The 21,511-nt window shown below is 49.9% G+C and overlaps 1 protein-coding gene across 1 annotated transcript in view; it reads right to left on the minus strand.

Annotated features, from left to right (window-relative positions):
• The window catches only part of LOC119381959 (uncharacterized), a 45,429-nt gene that overhangs the window by 19,596 nt on the left and 4,322 nt on the right, over positions 1–21,511 (minus strand). The window lies entirely within an intron of this gene.

Genomic DNA, 21,511 nt, shown 5'->3' on the forward strand with positions numbered 1-21,511 from the left:
CAAGGGAAGCCGACCAGGCAGAATATGCCTGGCCGGGAGACGAAAGAGACATTAGGTTGCAATGTCTAAGAGCACCGCCCGATTCGGCCGCACCCCCGCAGTAGGATGCACGTAGACACCCTTGAAGGAACCGCTGAGGGTGAACACGACTTGGATAAGGAAGCTCAGGGCAGGACCACGGACTGCCTAGGACCGGGAGCTGCCAACGTGCCGTTCTCGAACGCTCCCCTCGTCTTCTTCCACTTCTCTCTTCTCCCATGGCTTGGCTTGACTTAGAAGACACGATGCCGCCTTTTCTTATCTCATCGTCGTCTTCGTCGGCGCACGGCACAGCACAAACCCACAAACACAACGCACCAGATGAGCATACCGCGCACATCATGACACGCATATGATTATGCAGTCCTGGAGCAATCGTCAAAACAAGAAGTACTTTAAAGTTCTCGAACCAGCACCAAGTGGTTACAGACCTCACCGTGGAGCTCCTAACCAACGACGAGTCGTCATATTTTTATACCTGCGACGATGGACATGCTTGACAGCTGGTTCTGAAGCAAGAGCTGCAGTGCAGCACGAATCCTCTCATATAAGTCTTTAGCCGCAAGAAATGGTTTTAGAAGCTGAATCGAAATCAAAGAAGGGAAAGCTGGAAACGCTCAGCTGAAAATAGCTCTCGAAGTGCCTTTGGCCCCGCTGTAAATGAAGTTGTTCAGACAAAATGCCATTAGTCTCCCGTTCTCGCTTATAAAGCACGCTTGCGACCTGGTGTGATTTCCTCTTTTATTTATTACCTGCCCATAAGTTTCCCTATCACTGGCAAGCGCAATTCGAGAAGGCAAATGTATGGAGCCTACGTATTTTCGCACGAACAGTTAACCTTGCAGTTTTACTTAAGGTCGAAGGGTAGCTTGTTCCTATGAATCTTCTTTTTTTTTCTCGCCATGTTCAGCGCAAAACAGGAACCCGAAAACACAAGGAAGTGTTCCTGTTTTGCGCTGAACATGGCGAGTACGTTCCAACTAGCCCAATTTGCCACCTTACTTCTTTTTTTTTTTTTTTGTACTCGAACTTCCCTGACGCGAAGATAATTTTCTTCGAGGTGTGACTACGTGTTCGGGCTCTTTTGTGGTCGATGTATCAATCAGTCGCAAGTTTGTGCTACCAGCCGGATGTATAACCAAGAACCGATGGAAAAATTAAGCGAAGTTCCTGGACATTTGATATATCTATTTCTGTTTACTACCGAGGTGAAATACAGGGCATAAGCTCAGCAAAACTCTGTTTAAGTGCTTGATACTCCTCAGAGCAAACGCACGTCTTGTATTTATTCACAAAAGCAAGAAATATGTCAAAATTTGTGAGGCTCATTTGACCGTAAATATTTGCACGAAATTCCTTTACTCCTGAGGAGGGAATTCTATAAGCACCAAACAGGAACACTGACGAAAGAAAAGGCCAAGACAAGCGCACAGCAGACATCACTACGCAAGTCTTCACTGCTCGGTGGCGAGCAAGCCGTCGCTTCGTGACGTCACGGTGGCAGCCTTCAGGCCTTAGAGCTCCCGTGTGTGGAGAGAGTGTAGGAGAGGGTAGGTGCAGTGCTTAGCCGCTCCTTCTCTCGCCGTTCGCTCTCTCTCCTCCCAGCGCCACCGCCTCAATGCAGTGCGTTTAAAACGCGTTTGTAGCGTTTGTGCTGCCTTGGCACAGCCTGAAAACAGCGCGTTCTAAACGCGTTTGTGCTGCATTAAAGGCGGTGGCAACATCCTTGAGGTGATTACGAACGCACGTAGGAAGCGTGCGTTGAAAGAGGTGCCCAAAAGGGAGACACTTGAGCGCGTCGATGTGTCCAGCTTTACGCCATTAAAATTACTACGCCGTGTACTCTCGGCGCAAGAAATGCATTCGCATTTCCTCACGATTCCCTTCGGGGAGGTGGGGGCATTTTTTTTATGCAGTTAATGAGAAAGGAAGCGCGCCAAACGAGAGGCGCGGCCCTCGAGCAGTCACCTAACTAGCGCATGCGCCGAGCGTGGTGTGTGCGGATGGATGGATGGATGGGTGGATGCTATGAGCGTCCCCTTTATAACGGGGCGGTGACAAGTGTGCCACCAGGCTCGACAAAAAACAAACAAACCCTTACTCTTCTTTTTCTTAGCGTTGGCCTAGTGTCTTTACTTCAATTAAAACTATTTTACTCCAGAAAACAATACTTAAGTTTTCAGCTCCGTTCTCTGCCCTTTACGGCAGAATGTCCTTATTTTTTTTCCAATATTTATTTTTGTCCTTTCTCTCTAGTTTTCTGCCACCAATACTCTAACCGTCTCTTACTTATTTCAATCGCGGGTGTGTTCAGCTTTCCATTGTCTCTAAAACCCAAGGCGACATGTAGGTTCGTGCCCAAACGTACACCTGGGTGGATGTCTCCACATTCAATCAGAACATGCTCCGCCGTTTCCTGATCTTCCCCGCAGCACGTGCATTGTTCTTCTTCTTTACTGAATCTCGCTTTATAACTACCCGTTCTAAGGCAACCCGATCTCGCTTCAAACAGTAAAGCGCTTCCCATTGAATTGTCGTAGAATGCCTCCCTCCTTATTTCATTTTTGCCCTTTCGGTAGTTACTCAAAGCCGGTTTTTTCTCCATAGCTGCCATCCAGTAAATCCTCTCCGCCTCTCTGGCTTTTCGCTTAACGCTCTTTGTTGACATACTGCTTACACTACCAGCCGTATATTTACTAGTGAGCCTCCTAGTTCTTTTTCTCCACTGTGTGTCCACGCTCTTCCTATATAAGTAATGGAACACCTTCTCTGCCCATCTACTCTCCTTCATATTCCTTAGCATTTCTTCGAAGCTTATTTTGCTCTGAGCCTCCCTCGCCTCAAAACCTGCCCATCCCATATCGCCCTTTGCAGCCTCATTTGTCGTCTTCCCGTGAGCACCCAACGCGAGGCGTCCCACAGTTTTTTGATTTATATCCATTCCCGATTGCACCTCTGCCCTCATGCACACCACTGAGTTCCCAAAAGTAAGCCCCGGAACCATTACACCTTTCCACAGACCTCGAAGCATCTTGTACCTATTGTATCCCCACAATGCTCTGTGCTTCATTATTGCAGCATTCCTCTTTCCTTTTGCTGCTGAGGCTTTTTCCTGTACCTCCATGTACCTGTCACCACCATTTATCCATACTCCGAGGTACTTGTATTCGCTCACCCTCGGTATTTCTTGGCCCTGTATTAACACCGCCTGACCACAAGGGTCATTGAATACCATCAATCCACATTTTGTTACACTAAATCCTAGTCCTAGAGCTTCCCCTTCCCTTCCGCATATATCCGCCAGCTGCTGTATATCCTCTCGACTGTCATCAAATAAGACAATATCGTCAGCATAAAATAATCCTGGAAGCTTCTGCTCAATCATCACGCCGCCCTGTTTGTGTGACAGATTAAAACCAAAGTTGCTACCTTCTAGCGCTTTTTCCATATTCACCATGTACAGAATGAATAACAGCGGGGACAAAGGACATCCCTGTCTCAGCCCCTTGCTAATCTCAACGTTCTCTTTGCTACTCATTCCTTCCCATTCCATGCAAACTGTATTTTCTCGGTATATCTCCCTCAAAAGCTGTATACAGTCGTCGCCTATGCCCATTCCTTTCAATATATCCCACAAAATTTCCTGATTAACGTTGTCGTACGCCCCAGTGATGCCTAGAAAAGCCATGTACAAGGGCCTATTTTCTATTTTAGATATTTCTATACACTGAGTGAGAACAAACAGGTTATTATCTAACCGCCTGTCGACTCGAAATCCATTCTGGAGTTGTCCCAAAATATCGTTGTGTTCTGCCCACTTTTCTATTTTCATTTTTACTGCTTGCATCGCCAACCTGTATAGTACCGATGTAATGGTTAGTGGTCTATACGAGCGAATGTTATTCTTTTCTCCCTTGCCTTTATAGATTAAGTTCATTCTACCTTTTCGCCAACTATCCAGTATTTGCCTGTCCTTTAAGCATTTTTCTACAGCTTTCAGCAGTGCTTCTTTAGTGCTATTTCCTAGTTCGTTAATGAGGCTAACGGGAATCCCATCTAAACCCGCGGCCGTGCGCTTTGGAATTTTTCCTTCAGCCTTTTTCCAATTGAAATTCTCCAGCACTAGCTCTTCCTCGGTTGCTCTCTCCGCCACACTTTTACTCACCGGGGAAATCCCCCTGGACGCTCTTTTTAAACGAATCGGCTGTTACCTTTCGAATGTAACCTAGCGCTTCGTACCCTTCCATTTGATTTCCTCCTTCATCGAGAATATGTTGTTGCGTTGTGACAGACTTCCTACCTAGCGCCTTTATGTGGCTCCAAAATATCCTAGGTGCGGCCTCCTTTTTTTCGTGAATCTCTGTCACCCAGCGTTCACTTTCACCTTTAATTTTTGTCTCGACCAATTTCTGTACAATGGATTTTTTCTCTAGATATATTTCCCATATTTCGTTGACTTCGTCCTGCGGTCGCTTGTCCTTTTTTGCCCTTCTATGATTCCGTGATGCTTCACGCCACTTCTCGATCGCTTCCCGGATTTCCTTGTTCCACCAACTTTTTGGCTTCCTCTTTCCTTTCCAGCAAATAGTTTTCTTCTCTCTCCCTATCTCTTTCGTCATTAGATCTAATAGCTCACTGTACTCCCACTTCTTGCCTGGTATTTTGCCTACTTCTTCCTCGACTCTTGTGGCTATATTTATTATTTGTTTGTCATTTAAATAGAAGAAGAAATGGATATGGGCCGGCCACGTAGCACGTCGGCAGGATAACCGGTGGTCATTAAGGGTAACTGACTGGATTCCAAGAGATGGCAAACGCGTGAGGGGGAGACAAAAAATTAGGTGGGTAGATGAGATTAAGAAGTTTGCAGGTGTAACGTGGCAGCAGAAAGCACAGGACCGAGTTGATTGGCGGAACATGGGAGAGGCCTTTGCCCTGCAGTGGGCGTAGACAGGCTGATGATGAAGATGATGATGATGATGATGTCATTTAAATACGAGGTGCCAGACTTTGATTCTATGCTCTCATTTCCAGTTTTATGTCCCATTTGTAATGTTATTCGTTTATGATCACTACCCAAGCTTTTAATCCCTTCCTCGTCTATTCTCATTTCTCTCAGTTTGTGATAAATTCCTTCAGACATGAGACAATAATCAATACTTGACTGTTTGTTTCCGACTTCCCACGTGATCTGGCCGTCACATTTAGGCCCCGTGTTAACTATCTCCAGACTATGTTGCTCGCAGAGATCTAGTAATAACTTCCCATTGGTGTCTGAATATACGTCAAGGTCGTGTATGTGGGCATTCATGTCCCCTAGAAGGATGATTTTGGCCCCATTACCAAATTCCTTAATATCCTCACTCATGCAATCCACTATCTCCTGATTCTTTTCTCTGCAGTTATTTCCCGTCCACAAGTAGGCAACCCCTAGCCACGTTTTCTTTCCACCTACTGTGCCCAAAACCCAGAGGTGCTCTGAACACGTCTGTTTCACTCTAACCCATTTGGCGCCGCGGTGAATTAGCATTCCTACACCCCCACCTTTCCTTTCTGATATGATCCTGTTGCACCCTTCCCAAACATAATTTTCAAATATGTGGTGGCTCTTCCAAGTCTCTAAGGTGTGTTTCTGTAACCGCATAAACGTCTATATGTTCTTTGTTTAACTGCTCCTCAATCTCTAACCATTTTGCCTTTTTTCTGCCACCCTGCATGTTTATGTAACTAATTGCAACACGCGCCTTATCCCTTTTTCTTTTACCTTTTTTCTGGTTTTCCCCAATACTACCTGTCAAAGAGTCCTGGTTGTTTTCCCTGTTACTAGCTACCCCGGACTCTGAAGGGCCCGCGTGCCCCCCAAAAAAGCTACTGCGCGTCCTGCCAGTCGCCAGCCCACCTCATGACCAAGCCTCTTATCGAAGTGAATTCTGTGTCTTTGGAAACCGCCCCACCTGTGCACCTCCCTGTTTATATCCACTACCTCGAAACCCTTCTCTCGACTAATTCGCCATACCTCTTTGTTTGCATCGACAACCGCTCTTTGCAAGTTGATATTGCGCACTGGTACTTCCGGTATTGTGCATACTACAATTTGCACCTGGGGGGACACGGTGCGCATGTTATCGACCCCTTTCACCAAGGTCGTCGCTAGTCCTGACGATTCTTCATTCAACACGTCATTTAGCCCTGCCGCAATTACCACGAGGTTACGTCTGTGAGCTTTAGCTGCGAGTTTTTCACTCGTTTGCCTCATGACTGTCCCCAGCGTATGTCCTGGGAATGTTCCTATCGAGACTCTCTTATCTCCTTTCACCCTTTCTTTGATTGCCTCTGCGCATCGGGCTAAATTTGAGTCACCGGCAATAATGACCCGCTCAGACATTCCTTCTGTATCCTGCATCTGGCTGCTGTCTGGGTGACTAGCGTGAGTCACGTCTGCGGCTTTGTTCCCTCCCTCCCTCAAAACTACTTCTCAGAAGGTGGGCCCTGTGACCACTGCACCTGCATTTGCCATGCCTGCTGTTCCCTCCGCCTCTCCCGCACGGCGGGTCGTCGCCCTAATCCTTCCACCGTCACCTGCGTCTTGAACATAAAACAGCGCGCTTAGACAGGACGGAAAGTTACAGGAAGCCTGTCTAAGCGCGCTGTTTTATGTTCAAGATGTACCAACTGGCCCGCGAACAATCATTGTTACCTGCGTCTTCTCTGTTCCCTTTGACGATCTTCGATAAGCCCTCCTCGGCTGACCGGAGCTTTTCTCCCATGGCCTTCGTCTTTTCTCTCTCTGTCGCCAATGCGTTCTCCAGCTCTGCGATTTTCGCCATGAGCCCACTCTGGACAGCCATCATGTTCTCCATTTTCTCCTCGAATTCGCATCGTCTGCACTTGGCGTCAGCTTCTTCTGCCTTCTCGTCCGCACAAACTTCCATCTTCCAACCTACCCCGCACCCTGAACATTTTACGGTCTTTTTGACCATCGCTAGATCTGTTCACTGATACCCACGTATTAGAAAACTGTCACAAATAATCACGGCGTACTAAATACACTACCCTAAGTCAAAAGGAACCACAAAATCAATGAACACGCTACACTTCAAGGCACTTGTGCGTGCACGTGCTCAGTCTACGCGCGAACCTCAGCCACGGGGTGGCAGAAAAAAAAATAACCACAGTAGAAAGTAATACACAAAAAATATACAAAGTGTTAGGGTGTTTAATAGACAGCACTGAACGACAATGAGTAATGGCGACAGTCACGGCAAGGCACGAACTCCCTGCGCGAGCGGCGTTCTTTTCAAGCAACCAAACAGGACGACCCACTAGAAGGCGCTGGAGAGGGTAACCCATTACCATGTCCCAAGGCTTCTCTACAATTACCCCGGGTACGAAAAGGGAGCCGTCCGGCGACCTAACAGCTCGTCACTATGAGTGGGTCATAGTAGGCCTTGAGGCGCTCCACGTTGACAATGTCGCGCCCTCGACGGCGCATGTCCGAAGCTGGTTCGATGGGTTCGATCAAGTAGTTGACCGGGGATGTGCGCTCGACGACCCGGTATGGGCCTTCGTATTTCGGCAGCAGTTTTGAAGAAAGGCCATTTGCAGCGGTAGGGACCGGGAGCCACACGAGCGCTCCAGGGAGGAACGTGGGTTCAGAAGTAGTGGTGCCATCGCGAATGCTCTTCTGCAGCTCTTGTTCCTGCGTCGTAAATGTCTTGGCAAGCTCGCGACACTCTTCAGCGAGCCTGGCTGTGTCAGAAATAGGCGCGCACTCAGATGGATCCGGCTTGTATGTAAGTATCGTGTCGATGGTGTGCGACGGGTGCCTTCCGTACAGTAAGAAGAACGGTGAAAAACCAGTAGTGCTCTGAGGGGCGGTGTTATAGGCGTAGGTGACAAAGGGCAGAATGGCATCCCAATTGGTGTGATCGGCGGCGACGTACATTGACAGCATGTCGCCGAGCGTTCGGTTAAAGCGTTCGGTTAGGCCATTCGTCTGCGGGTGGTAAGCAGTAGTTTTGCGGTGAACAGCATGGCACTCTTTCAGAATGGCTTCCACGACTTCCGATAAGAAGACACGGCCTCGATCGCTGAGAAGCTCTTGGGGTGGACCGTGACGCAGTATGAATCGGTGTAGTAGGAAGGAGGCAACATCGCGCGCTGTAGCCGCTGGGAGGGCGGCGGTTTCGGCGTATCGCGTTAGATGGTCAACAGCGACGATGGCCCAGCGGTTACCAGCCGAAGTCAGAGGAAGTGGTCCATACAAATCGATGCCCACGCGCCCGAACGGACGGTTAGGGCAAAGTAATGGTTGTAGACCTGCTGGCGACACGTGCGTTGCAGGTTTTCGGCGTTGGCAATCGAGGCAGGAGCGAACGAACTTCTGCACATAGCGGTACATCCCACGCCAGAAGTATCGTTGTCGAATGCGGTGGTAAGTTTTGGATACCCCAGAGTGCGCGCATTGCGGGTCAGAGTGGAAGGCCTCGCATATTTCAGAACGCAGACTGCGGGGTATCACTAGTAGCCACTGGCGGCCGTCGGCGTTATAATTGCGTCGGTGCAGGAGGTCGTCACGAACGGCGAAGCTTGACGACGCAACGCGCGAGTGGATGGTGTTGCCGTCGGATCAGTGAGCAAGTCGATCAGCGAGGTGATCCATTTATCCTTGCGCTGTTCGGTAGCGATGGTGTGAACGCTGATTGAAGCAACAGCTATGTGAGATACTGAGCAGGGGGCATTGTCGTCAGGCAAGGGAGAGCGCGAGAGGGCGTCGGCGTCAGCATGCTGGCGTCCGTTGGGGTACAGCACGCGGATGTCGTAGTCCTGCAGGCGAAGTGCCCAGCGGGCGAGACGGCCTGAGGGATCCTTCAATGACGACAGCCAGCATAGTGCATGATGGTCGGTGACGACATCAAATGGGCGACCATACAAATAAGGTCGAAACTTTGTAAGGGCCCATATGATCGCCAGGCACTCTTTTTCCGTGACTGAGTAATTGGTCTCGGCTCTGGTAAGCGTACGGCTTGCGTATGCCACGACATATTCGGGGAACCCTGGTTTGCGTTGCGCAAGGACAGCGCCGAGGCCTACACCGCTGGCGTCCGTGTGTACCTCCGTTGGGGCCGTAGGGTCGTAGTGGCGTAGTATCGGAGGAGACGTCAACAAACGACGGAGCTTTGCGAACGTGTCGTCACACTCGGACGACCACGAATTTAGGGGTCCGTTACTTCCAAGGAGCTTCGTCAGCGGCGATATGATGGTGGCAAAGTTTCGTATGAAGCGTCGAAAGTATGAACACAGTCCGACGAAACTGCGCAGTTCTTTGACGGACGTAGGTTTGGGAAATTCGGCCACGGCCCGAAGCTTGGCCGGATCGGGAAGGATTCCGTCTTTGGACACGACGTAGCCGAGGATTGTCAGCTGCCGTGCCGCAAATCGGCACTTCTTCAGATTCATTTGGAGGCCGGCGTTGCTCAAACGGGTCAAGACATGCCGCAGACGTTGGAGATGCGTGGAGAAGTCCGGAGCGAAGACGACGACGTCGTCCAGGTAACACAGGCACGTGTGCCATTTCAAGTTACGCACAACGGTGTCCATCATGCGCTCGAAGGTCGCGGGCGCATTACACAGACCGAACGGCATGACGTTGAACTCGTACAAGCCGTCGGGCGTGACAAAGGCTGTCTTTGGTCGAGCGTCATCAGCCATGGGTACTTGCCAGTACCCCGAGCGTAAATCGAGAGATGAAAAGAATTCTGCTCCTTGGAGGCTGTCGATCGCGTCGTCGATTCGCGGCAGTGGATAAACATCCTGGCGGGTGACCTTGTTGAGCCGTCGGTAGTCCACACAGAACCGCACAGAACCGTCCTTCTTCGCAACGAGAACAACAGGAGACGCCCATGGGCTGTCGGAGGGCCGAATTACATCGCGTCGAAGCATATCGTCCACTTGCTCGTTAATTACCCGGCGTTCTGTGGGAGACACGCGATATGGACGTTGCCGCAGTGGTGGTTGGGCGCCAGTGTCGATGCAATGCGTAATAGCGGACGTGCGGCCGAGGGATGTTTGCCCGACATCGAAAGAATGACGAAATTCATCCAACAAGCACAGAAGCTGCGAACGCTGGACCGACGTAAGGTTGTCAGCAATGGAGGGACCAAATACATCAGTAGGTGACGAATCAGACGTGGAAACAGCACTGATGGTGCGGGAACTGGTACAGTGCGAGTCATCGGGTGCGTCCAGAACTTGTGCGTCTTCAACGGGTTCCACTTTGCCGAGACATTCCCCTCGAACCAACGTAACAATGCACGGGGATGGGTTGGTAACAAAAATAGCGGTGCTGCCCTGAGTGACTCGCACGGTCGCGAAAGGTACCAGCAACCCTTTCCTAGTGCAGATGCGGGCAGATGGCGAAAGGAGTGCAATGGTGTCGGAGAGACCGGCGCAGTAGACCGACACAGCCGTTGACGAGTTTGGAGGCACTTTCGTATCGTCTTGGACTAGGATCTTGCTCACTGCCGATGGACTGTCTGTCGGCGTCAAATGTGAGAACGGTGAGAGTTAGATTTCGGCTGGTGCGCAACGAATTACGGCGTCGTGGCGGGAGAGGAAATCCCATCCCAGGATGACGTCGTGAGAGCATGCCGCAATTATAATGAACTCGACGTCGTACAGAACGTCCTGAATGACGACGCGAGCAGTGCATACTGCTGTAGGATGAATACTATGGGAGCTGGCCGTACGGAGGGACATCCCAGAAAGTGGCGTCATCACTTTTCGAAGTAAGCGGCAAAGTTTTGCGTCCATAACGGATACAGCGGCTCCAGTATCGATAAGGGCCGATGCGCGAACACCATCCACAAGCACGTCGATTACATTCGATGGACTTCGCTGAGGGCTTTCACAGTTCGATAGCGTCGCAGCCCTTGCCTCCTGGACTGCGACGACTAGTTTTCCTGCTCTCGTGCGACCGAACGTGGCCGCATGGGTGACAGTGATCGACGTCGTGGAGACGGAGAGCGGCGAGTAGCTGGAGGTGGGCGTGACGTCGGCGACATAGGTGGAGGTGGGTCGTAGTGACAGGTGACGCGACTCGAGGCGGCTGCACGCGTTGACAATAACGTGCCACGTGACCGGCGTAACCGCAAGCAAAGCAGATGGGCCGGTTGTCGGGGGTGCGCCAGCGGTTCGCCGGCGTGGGTCCCGCCCATGTCGCAGGACGCGATTGACTGGTCGGCTGCTGAAATGACTGTATGGTGGACTGCAGTCGGGGCCGAGGGATGGCGTCCGCATATGGAGCCGGCACACCCGCCTCAAAGAATGGAGGTCTAGCGGCGGCTTCGGCGTAACTCATTGGAGCAGCCGCAGGAATTACTTGGGGCGTCCTGGCGACAACTTGAGCGTAACTCTGGGGCGCAGGAGCCGGAGGTTGCGGGTGGTACTCAGGCATGACCTCCGCAATTTCCTGCTCAATCGCTCGGCGGAGAGGAGGAAGAAGGGTGGTCGACGACTGTTGAACGTGCTGCGGGTGGGCAAAGGCGAGGAGGGAGACCTGGCGTGCAATTTCCTCGCGCACGAATGACTTGACTTCTGCCAGCAACGCGGCCTGGTCAGTTATTGCCGCCAAGCCAGCAAGCTCTGCGTCGCGTGATGGGGATCGACGGGTCATCGAACGCTGCCGGCGGAGCTCCTCGTAGCTCTGGCACAGCGTTATGACCTCGGCCACTGTGCCAGGGTTTTTGGCGAGCAGCATGGTGAAGGCATCGTCGTCAATGCCTTTCATTACGTTCCGGATCTTGTCAGACACAGACATGGTCCCGTTGGCCTTCTTACACAAGTCGAGGACGTCTTCGATATAACTTGTGAAAGATTCACCGGCCTGCTGAGATCGTTCACGTAAGCGCTGTTCGGCTTGCAGCTTACGAACTGCTGGGCGGCCAAAGACGCTGATGACGGCGGTCTTGAAATCGGACCAAGTCGCAAAATCGGACACGTGGTTGTTGTACCACAAGCTTGCTACGCCCGCGAGGTAGAATACCAAGTTGCTTAACTTGCCTTCTTCGTCCCATTTGTTGGGGATGCTGACGCGCTCGTAAATTGCGAGCCAGTCCTCCACGTCGGTGCTATCGGCGCCAGTGAAGATAGGTGGATCGCGTATACGGGGGACACCGGGACATGCGCTCGTTGCGAGAGGGGGCGTTTGCTGGGCGGCGTCTTGAGGCATGGTAGATGGCAGGGTACGGGATCGGAGCTCCAGGGGCATTGAATGGGAGCAGAGCACTCTCCACCAAATTGTTAGGGTGTTTAATAGACAGCACTGAACGACAATGAGTAATGGCGACAGTCACGGCAAGGCACGAACTCCCTGCGCGAGCGGCGTTCTTTGTCAAGCAACCAAACAGGACGACCCACTAGAAGGCGCTGGAGAGGGTAACCCATTACCATGTCCCAAGGCTTCTTTACAAAAGTAATAAACAAAAAAAATACAAACTAATAAACCCACTCAGGCTTTACGCTAACGCCTTATAGAAGGCTACAGACAGAGGCAAGCTCAAATCATGCAAATACGCTTATCTGTCGCTGTCGTTCCGGAGCTCTCAAAAAACACGTCCATCCTGCCTGACAGCCACCTGGATGGATGGATGGATGCTATGAGCGTCCCCTTTATAACGGGGCGGTGACAAGTGTGCCACCAGGATCGAAAAAAAAACCTTTAGTCTTTTTTTTTAGCGTTGGCCTAGTGTCTTTACTTCAATTAAAACTATTTTACTCCAGAAAAAAAAACCTTAAGTTTTCAGCTCCGTTCTGTGCCCTTTACGGCAGAATGTCCTTATTTTTTTCCCCATTATTTATTTTTGTCCTTTCTCTCTAGTTTTCTGCCACCAATACTCTAACCGTCTCTTACTTATTTCAATCGCGGGTGTGTTCACCTTTCCATTGTCTCTAAAGCCCAAGGTGTCATGTAGGCTCGTGCCCAAACGTACACCTGGGTGGATGTCTCCACATTCAATCAGAACATGCTCCGCCGTTTCCTGATCTTCCCCGCAGCACGTGCATTGTTCCTCTTCTTTACTGAATCTCGCTTTATAACTACCCGTTCTAAGGCAACCCGATCTCGCTTCAAACAGTAAAGCGCTTCCCATTGAATTGTCGTAAAATGCCTCCCTCCTTATTTCATTTTTGACATCTACCTGACATCTACTTGCACAGCGCCACCACGCGGCAGCGGCGAGCGGACGCGGAGCGCGCGCTCGACGGCTTGAGGAGAGCGTTCGCCCAGGCGCTGAAAAATCGAGGAAGCGCTGCCTAAAGTCACTGGAACGGGAAAAGTACCGCATTCCTTTTCTCATAGCCTACGCGCGCTCTCGGCGGCTTCGTCACATAAATGGTCGAGCTCGCTCGCCTGTTCTCGGGAGCCTCGACTACCAATCGGCAGCGTTTTCTGACCATGCTGAAAAAAATCACAGCATATCCACGGAGTGAATGATGATGAGTGGGAAGCTGCGGAGGTTCATCGGTAAACCGTGAATCTTCCGTGAATTCGGCCATCACCGACGTGAGATCGGGCGCGTTTATACTAAAGGTTCGATGAGAGTTATGACGACTTGCAGCTCACTTTAATTTTACATGTACGCTGTGAATTTTCATTGTTTAGAAAACCATTGCTTTAGAAAACATCTGGCGTCTTTCGTTAAGCAGCTGGTGTCTTTTCGTTTTGCTTTAGAAACATCTGGCGTCTTTTCGTTTTGCTTTTAGAAAACATCTGGCGTCTTTCGTTGGTTTATTTCATCAATCAACGGCGTTTTGAACAAAATTTTTATTGTTTAATCACGCACAGGAGAAATCTCACCAGGCACTACCTTGGAGGTAAACAATGGCTGCTAATGGGAATGAGAGACAGAAGAAGTCGGCTTTTAGCTAACACTTACACTTCTACTTCTACTAACGTTTCCTACTGGAACATGCCAATGGCTGCTAATGGGGAATGAGAGACAGAAGAATTCGGCTTTTAGTTAACGCGCACGCTGCGAATTTTTTTATTGTTCAACAACGCACAGGAGAAATCTCCCACCGGCACCACCTTGGAGGTCAAGATCTGGTACTAGCGTTACGACTGGTTACGCACTACGAGGGACGAACGAATGCCACGTTAAGGAGCTTCGCCCCTAAAAGTGTTGCAGGGCCCCTTTAAGGCCTAGGCGTGTCGGCATGCATCGGCGTCTGCTGTCGTGGCGGTTCATTGCTTGAGCGCAAGAGAGGGCGCCACCGCCTCAGCGCTCGCCGTGCGGCGAGAGATAGCGAAAGGATCACATCAGAAAGGAGAGGTGGGGGTGTTGGAATGCTAATTCATAGCAGAACAAAATGGGATAGAGTGAAACAGACGTGTTCAGAGCACCTCTGGGTTTCGGGCACAGTAGGTGGAAAGAAAACGTGGCTAGGTGTAGCTTACTTGTGGACGGGGAATAACTGCAGAGAAAAGAATCTGGAGATAGTGAAATGCATAAGCACCGATATTAAAGAATTTGGTCATGATGCCGAAATAATCCTTCTAGGGGACATGAACGCTCACATTCATGACCTTGACGGATATTCAGACGCCAATGGCAAGTTATTGCTAGATCTCTGCGAGCAACATAGTCTTGAGATAGTTAACGTGGGGCCTAAGTGTGAGGGGCAGATCACGTGGGAAGTCGGAAACAGGCAATCGAGCATTGATTATTGTCTCATGACAGAAGGAATATATGACAAACTTAGAGAGATGAGAATAGACGAGGAAGGCATTAACAGCTTGGGTAGTGATCATAAACGCATAATATTGCAAATGGGATATAAAACTGAAAATAAGAACATAGAATCAAAGGTTGGCAGCTTGTATCTAAATGACAAACAAATAACAAATATAGCCGCAAGAGTCGAGGAAAAAGTACACGAACTACCAGGCAAAGACTGGAAGTATAGTGAGCTGCTACACGTAATCACAAAAGAAATGGAAAAAGAGAAGAAAACTACTTGTTGGAATGGAAAGAGAAAGCCAAAAAGTTGGTGGAACAAAGAAATCCGGGAGGCGATCGAGAAGCGACGTGAGGCATCACGGTAGCACAGACAGGCAAAAAAGGAGAAGCGGCCACAGGACGAAGTCAACCAAATATGGGAAATATATTTAGAGCAAAAATCCATTGTGCAGAAATTAGTCGAGGCAAAAATTAAAGCTGAAAGCGAACGCTGGATGACAGAGATTCGCGAAAAGAAGAAGGCCGCGCCTAGGATATTTTGGAGCCACCTAAAAGCGCTAGGTAGGAAGTCTGTCACAATGCAACAACGTTTGGTAGATGAAGGAGGAAATCAAATGGAAGGGCATGCAGCGCTAGGTTACATCCGAAAGATAACAGCTGATTCGTTTAAAAAGGTCACCCAGGGGATTCCTCCGGTGAGTAAAAGTACGCGAAGGAGTGCAACTGACGAAGATGTAGTACTAGTGAATTTCAATTGGAAGAAGGCCGAACGAAAAATTCCTAAGCGCACTACTCTGCGCTTAGATGCACTGCTGAAAGCCGTAGAAAAGTGCTTACAGGAGAGGGAAATACCAGACAGTTGGCGAAAAAGTAGAATGAGCTTAATCTATAGACCAGAACACAGCGAATTCCATGCGCATCGCCATATTTGCATCGCGCGTCGCGCCATCTATCGCACACGGGACAAAACAACACGCGCGGGCTGCCACGCCAGCAGACGCTACACAGAGCAAACGTGAAACTCCCGAAACTCAGCCCGTCGGAGAGCGTGTTTCGCGTCTTTTCTAGCCTGGACATTTTCGCTGATTTTATTGGAACATCAAGAACATCTTCGTGCAAGTCCACAATGTATACAGTACGTGCTGAGTGGGCTGCGGAAGCAACCTCGTCAGATACGTGCGCTGTTACATTTGTAAAAAAAAACGTTCTCGCTGTAGTACGTGTGAATCGTGATTGAAGTGCAGCTCGCGAAAGAGTGAAACGATGTTTTGTTGCCCCATATTACAAGTTGTGCACAAAGTTTTGTGAAAGCTCATCATTTCAGCATGCATCGCGTAATAATTAGAGTACGCTACGGGTAGTTTCGCGGAACGTAATTTTTGTTTCACAAGCGCTCTTACAATAATGCGTCTTGCTCACAAAAGCGGGCTATCAGAGAGTATAACCTGCAGTATCGTTCAGCGATCCCTTTTGGAAGCTACCTGTGCGATTTTATTCTTGCAACGATGGTGCTTTACAAGCGAAACTGTGCTACTCTTAGTTAAGCCGGTTAGTTACGCCTGCGACGTAAAGGACACCGGCGCGAGTACTCTTTACTTACGTGCCAATATATTTATTATGTGTAGCTGGACGCCTCGTGTCCAAATAAATTTGGGGACATATCAAACACTGAAATGAAAGCACGAAATTCTGGCCAGCCGTTGAGGAGCACCGTGCCATTTATTACCTTTTGAAGACGAAATCTCGAGGGCGTGGATGCCATCAAAAGCACTAAAGTTTAATACTACGTTGAAAGTGGCAAAGCATGCTGATTGCTTGTGCATGAAAGCGCTACCTTGCACTAGATTTTCGTCAAAGGAAACCAGGGGCGTAGCCAAGGGGGGGTTGGGGGGGGTTCAAACCCCCCCCGAAATTTTTCAGTTTTGCTTGCGTATATATACACGCACACATACAAACACACACACGAACATACATAAAGTATGGTTGAACCACCCCCCCCCCCCCGAAAAAAATTTCTGGCTACGCCCCTGAAGGAAACGCTCAAAGGCATGAAGTGCACCCGCACACAAAGCTCGCGGCTGCCTTCAACCCAGCTGCGTGTCACGCAAATTAGGTTTGCAAAATGAAATAGTTGGACATCACACTGCAGAATACACGCAGTTAGTGTACTTACTCGCGCATTTGCTCTCGGCTCCTAGTTTTTTTGCTTGAATCACAGTTATCCACTCGTGGCGAAACTGAAAACACCGCACCGGCACTATTTCCGTGGCGCGTCGTAATAGTCGCAGACAACGCTAATATCCTCTTGTTGCGCTGCTTGTTTTGGCATCCGAAGACGACGCAGTAGTGCCCAGACGAGCTCGTATACGCTGAAGGGGCGTGAACGGGTACTTTTTCGCACTTTGAAGCCTCAGAACTGCAGCTTGCCCTGTTTACTTGGTGCAGCCCGCGTGCGCCTTGGCAGCCCCGTCAGCCTGGCGTGTGGGTGCGAGAGTATCCGCTCGGCTCACCAGCAGCCTGGGTGCGAGACAGGCGTGCTCTGGTGTATAAAGGCAGGGGAGAAAAGGATAACATTCGCTCGTATAGAGCGCTAACCATTACATCGGTGCTATACAGGTTGGCGATGTAGGCAGTAAAATTAAAAATAGAAGCGTGGGTAGAACAAAATGATATTTTGGGAAAACTTCAGAATGGATTTCGAATCGACAGGCGGTTAGACGATAATCTGTTTGTTCTTACCCAGTGTATAGACGTCAGACTCTGCCCAGGCGGCGCTGCGAAAAACAACGCCACCAGCGCCCTCATCGTAGCCCTGGCACTAACTGGGTAGTGCAAAGAGAGCCGCCCGCAAGCGAATGTGCATAGGCCGCAATATAACCCTCCTCTTTCGTTGGTGTCGAGGCGCGGTTTCCTGAAAATCAAGGACCTGGAAAGCTTCTTCCGCCAATCCACGCTTCAGAAACAAAGGAAGCTGATGAAAGCGAACTGCGAGTACAATGCAAAATAAGTTTTAGTTATTCCCGCGCGCTGCAACTCGCAGTACAAGCGAGCATCACACGACACCGTGTTCGAGGCAAGCCCTCCGGCATCCGTTCTCTAGAGCTTAAATGCGTTAAAATCGGGTATATACGTATACCACAGCGATAAAGTACCTACATACACGATCAATTTACTTAGCTATGCATCTTACGATCAGCGGTAGAAAACTCGGTTCATCAGGGGCGAATGGCTCCGGCGATTTTCGCCTTTTCAGTTGCATTCTCCCTTAATTCATCTCTCGCTTCCTGTGCATTGGAGTGTTTTATTACGCATCCTCAAATGGTCTCTTGATGGTCGTCTTCCGTTTGTATGTACTGCAAATGGGGATACGTGCGTGTCCACTTTCGCGGGGTACAACAAAAGGCAAAACCGTGGCCTCCGAGATAGCTATACGGCAACCGCGGAGGACACGGGCGAAACAAACCTGAAGGGGGTCACGACCAACATTCTGCGATTTACTTGTATGACGCACGTAGTGTTAGCTAGTTAGAACCAGAACTCTGAGCCTTCAAAACGTACAGAGTCGTCCACATTTAAAGGGGTCATGAAGCACCCCTTGGGCTGATTGAAAAAACACATCCTGCGGAAAGCTGACACGGCTATGAACTGCTCTGCCAAATATTACAGTCGTGCGCGCCGCGTAATGGCCACAAGCGGAGGGCGAAGTTGCCGTTTCCCCAGGCACCCTCTTTTCAAACAGAGGCCGGTTCTCACTCTCGTCGGTGGGCGGGGCGTCTGTCCGCTGTACGTCGCAAGAGACATAGCATGCTTATTGGCCGATAGCCGACGTAAATCGAGAGCGACGTTCGGATCAGATGCGCTTCTTGCCGCGGGGTTCCGCCACTTGCCGGCGCCGCACTCCTCAGTACACGGTAGCCGCACTCGCGCAAGCGAATCACAGCGGGAGAGCGATCGCGTTTCATGACGCGCGCTGGCGTAACTTCTTTCCCCCATGCCATCCCTCCCTGTCTAGCTTCCAGTGCGCTCGTCGGCACGAGAAAAGAGAGAAAGCGCTGGGAGCGTGCGTCAAACCCCCGTAACTCCGCTGATTCTTGACGGATTCGAGAAATTTTTGCGGCAATCGATTCGGGAGGCAGTACACTCCGATACTGAGGCCATTAGATCATTACTTGGAAAAGTGGTTCATGACCCCTTTAAGCAGAACACCTCATTAGTATTCAAGACCTCACTGAAGCTGTTGTTTAATGCATAATTCGGAAAATCATTACTGTGTTTGTCGACACCATGATTAGACGTTCTATAACGGGCATTGCACTCGTGAAGTATAAGAAACGTACTAGTTTTACCGGTTTGAATACTAATGAGGTGTTCAGCTTAGATGTGGTCGACCCTGTACATACGTCCGCGATGCTGTGTTGTGACGACCAACTCGTCGCGGTGTGCGTATCACGCGTCTCCAGTCTGCCTCTAGCTGCTCACTTCGTGTTACACGACAAGCACCGCGGTCAGAGCCTCTGCTGAGCTTCATAGTCAAGGTTACCACGGTTTTGCATCAGGGCTACGCAAAACAACAGCAGAGCCACACATTCATGCCACCGGCTGTGGAGAACGCGGGTACCTCGCTTACCCAACACGCTCGCAACGGCCCGTATCCAGCGCTCTCGCCTTTCTTCTTCGCACGACAACTATGGAAATCTGTAAAACTGAACGTTGTTATTCAGTCTTTTACGTCCGTGGCAATTCACAACGCAACAGTGCGTCTTTTGCGGAGTTTCTTCGTAGCGTGCGGAGGGCTCTCGTCTGCTGCTGTTTTCGCCGTCGTTCAGGCGAGTGATCCAGCAAGCACTTCACGACGGTTCGGTGGCGCGTCCGACTAGCGGAGAGCAATTCACAGCTCTCGTTCTGAGTGCTAAATGCGCAAACACACGCGATATTAAGCTCAATCGTTGCTTCGCACTCGCTAGTTGCACCTGGTCCCATAGCAAACTGTGCGAGAGAGTCGGTCTATGCACTACTCAATACTTCTCCGACAGGTGGCGCCACACATCTTGGAAACTCCAGAGTCTGACGTCTATAGAAGTATCGAAAATAGAAAACAGGCTTTTATACGTAGCTTATCTAGATATCACCGGGGCGTATAACAACGTTAATCAGGAAATTTTGTGGGATATATTGAAAGAAGTGGGCATAGGGGACGACTGTATACAGCTTTTGAGGGAAATATACCGAGAAAATACATCACCTTTTCACAGGAGAGAAAAAACGCCGCCATGTTGGGCTGCGCGCGGGAGTACAAAGGCCGAGGTCACAGCCTCGGTAGTGCATTTTTGGGGGGTCACGCCTATTTAGCGCAGCCCAAAGAGGTCTATGGCGGCGCCCAGGGAGCCGTCTGTGAAAAGGTCTATAGAATGGGAAGGAATAAGTAGCAAGGACAGCGTTGAAATTAGCAAGGGGCTGAGACAGGGATGTCCTTTGTCCCCGCTGTTATTCATGCTGTACATGGTGAGGATGGAAAAAGCGCTAGAAGGTAGCAAAATTGGATTTAATTTGTCGCACAAACAGGTCGGCACGATGGTTGAGCAGAAGCTTTCAGGTCTATTTTATGCTGATGATATTGTCTTATTTGCGGACAGTCAAGATGATATACAGCGACTGGCAGATATATGCGGAAGGGAATGTGAGGCTCTAGGACTAGGATTTAGTGCAACAAAATGTGGATTGATGGTATTCAATGATCACGACGACCATGCGGTCTTCATACAGGGCCAAAAAATACCGAGGGTAAGCGAGTACAAGTACCTCGGAGTATGGGTAAATGAGGGGGATAGATATATGGAGGTAAAAGAGAAAGCATCGGTAGCAAAGGGAAAGAGGAATGCTGCAATTATGAAGCACAGAGCTTTATGGGGATACAATAGGTACGAGGTGCTTCGAGGGCTGTGGAAGGGTGTGATGGTCCCGGGGCTTACATTCGGGAACTCAGTGGTGTGCATGAAGTCAGAGGTACAATCAGGAATGGATGTAAATCAAAGGACGGTGGGCCGCCTCGCGTTGGGCGCTCACGGGAAGACGACAAATGAGGCTGTAAAGGGTGATATGGGATGGACAGGCTTTGAAGTGAGGGAAACTCAGAGCAAAAAGAGATTCGAAGAGAGGCTGAGGAAAATGAAGAAGAGTAGATGGGCAGAGAAGGTTTTCAGGTATTTGAATAGAAAAAGCGTTGACTCGCAGTGGAGAAAAAGAACTAGGAGGCTCACCTGTAAATATACGGCTAGCAGTGCGGGCGATATGGCAACAAGGAGCATTAAGCGGAAGGTCAGAGAGGCGGAGAGGACTTATTGGATGACAGCGATGGAAAAGAAGCCGGCTCTGAGTAACTACCGAAAGGGAAAAAACGAAATAAGGAGGGAAAGGTTTTATGATAATTCAAGGGGAAGCGCTTTACTGTTTGAAGCAAGGTCGGGCTGCCTTAGAACGCGTAGTTATAAAACTAGATTCAGTAACGAAGAAGAACAATGTACATGCTGCGGGGGAACTAAGGAAACGATGTAACATGTACTGATTGAATGTGGCGATATTCACCCAGGTAGAGTGTACTAGAAAGGTTGAGTGGCACGACCGCCGCTCAACTTCTGAGGCGCGGCGCGCGGAAAGAATAGAGGGCGCTGGGAGCGAGCTGGCTTGGAGGAGCAGGGTAAGTTGCGCTGCGGCGCCGCGCTCATCGGCTGCGTTTC

The sequence above is a fragment of the Rhipicephalus sanguineus genome, chromosome 2 (assembly GCF_013339695.2).
Source record: "Rhipicephalus sanguineus isolate Rsan-2018 chromosome 2, BIME_Rsan_1.4, whole genome shotgun sequence".
Lineage (NCBI taxonomy): Eukaryota > Metazoa > Arthropoda > Arachnida > Ixodida > Ixodidae > Rhipicephalus > Rhipicephalus sanguineus.